This window comes from Oncorhynchus mykiss, chromosome 30, assembly GCF_057628025.1.
Source record: "Oncorhynchus mykiss isolate SJ-2025 chromosome 30, ASM5762802v1, whole genome shotgun sequence".
Classification (NCBI taxonomy): domain Eukaryota; kingdom Metazoa; phylum Chordata; class Actinopteri; order Salmoniformes; family Salmonidae; genus Oncorhynchus; species Oncorhynchus mykiss.
The window spans coordinates 8,863,258-8,865,000 of NC_143051.1; the positions used below are offsets into that span (position 1 = coordinate 8,863,258).

The window sequence follows — 1,743 nt, forward strand, 5'->3', positions numbered from 1 at the left end:
CTCCTCCTCTCTAGGGACCCTGCTCCTGTCTTCTCTAGGGACCCTGCTCCCCTCCTCTCTGGGGACCATGCTCCTCTCCTCTCTGGGGACCCTGCTCCCCTCTCTGGGGACCCTGCTCCTCTCCTCTCTGGGGACCCTGCTCCTCTCTGCTCCTCTCCTATCTGGGGACCCTGCTGCTCTCCTCTCTGGGGACCCTGCTCCTCTCCTCTCTGGGGACCCTGCTCCTCTCCTATCTGGGGACCCTGCTGCTCTCCTCTTTGAGGACCCTGCTCCTCTCCTCTCTGGGGACCCTGCTCCCCTCCTCTCTGCTCCCCCTGCTCCTCTCCTCTCTGGGGACCCTGCTCCTCTCCTCTCTGGGGACCCGGTCTGGTGGGTGCTGTCATTTCACATCACTAGAGAGACGGCCCGCATGCACCTGCTCTTTACATTAGAGATGGGGGAGGTGTAACATTATGAGGCTAAAGAAAAGAAAACCAAAGATGGTCTATTATATTGACAAGATAGTCAAGTGACTGCTCTAACAATGGAAATACATGCAGGAGGCCAGATCAGGTGGAACCATTCTAGCCAATGAGAGGGCAGATACAAGTGTGGAAAAAAACAGGCCATAGAGATGGATAGAGGACGTGACCCCACTGAAGGTCTGTACCTTGGGGAAACCTTACCCCTGAGTATGTTTTGGAGAAAATGAGTGTCTAGGCTGTGTGAGATTGCCATTATATATCACAGGAGCTCACAATGAGGACTGCTGATCATACAGCAATTTAACCATAGTAGCCTGGCCTAGTGGCCATTCTGTTTCCACTGAATATTCCCATAAGTACTTGGCTAAAAGTGTCAGATATGCCAGGTACTTTCACACTGCGCCCTTCAAGAGACTCGAATGTCGACCCCTACGCAAATCTCCTCACCGAAGTTAGGTTGGTAGTAATTTATTTTAAGGGATCTCACGGTTTGTATTACATGTAGACTGCACTATACACACAGTGTTCTGGGGATTTAGCTTTAGCAAACCCTCCACCTGAGTGAGAAGGACTTTTTTGAGTGTGTTTAATGTTATTCATTCCTAATTGATGGCTGAAAGGAACAAGGAGGGTCTGTGGGAGACGTGGATTCATTCACCTGATTCACCACATGAATGTAGGCCTAAAGGTGGGAAAGTCCGTCGCTGAGTGAATGGAACGCGTTGTATTCTATTCGAATATGAGCGCTGTTCTGTGCGCATGAGTGCGGTTTCCCCGAGCTGTGCGGAGCAGCTCTGTCGTCACATCACGCTGTGTAGATGCTCCAGGGTTGCGGGCCTTGAACAATCACTCTTTTAGTAACCATGTTGTGAAAATGTACCTCTCGGACATTGAATTGATTCAGGTGAATTCCCTAGACCTATATACAATCAATGTTAAATTATGTAGGCTATATATAGGCTGCGTGCTTTCTTTACAAGCAATGTAGGTTTTGTTTTTTTGTCTATGTTATATAAGCTGCTACATTTATCCCTGGAAATATATACATTGATTTTCTTAGCAAATTAACACATCATCTGTGTCCTTGGTTACGATGGTGCAGCCTTGGCGCTTGCCATCGAACACCAACCTCGAAACAGCCTGATTGGATTAGGCTGGTCTCTGCCCCGTTGCCCATTGGCCACTGCAATAAATACACATATCTCATTGCATACGAAGCCACCTCCTTTTTGCTAGAACCTAAACACATTTTAAAAAACATAGCCCGGATAATAACACA

General features: G+C 48.3%; 1 protein-coding gene across 1 annotated transcript in view; it reads left to right on the plus strand.

The window, feature by feature from the left end:
* Nucleotides 1–1,731: 1,731 nt before the first annotated feature.
* Nucleotides 1,732–1,743, plus strand: part of LOC110489366 (protein 4.1) — a 106,242-nt gene continuing 106,230 nt past the window's right edge. The window contains 1 exon segment of the mRNA XM_090227465.1: nucleotides 1,732–1,743. This exon segment is cut by the window's right edge and continues 106 nt beyond it. The gene's annotated coding sequence lies outside the window, so the exon portion shown is untranslated.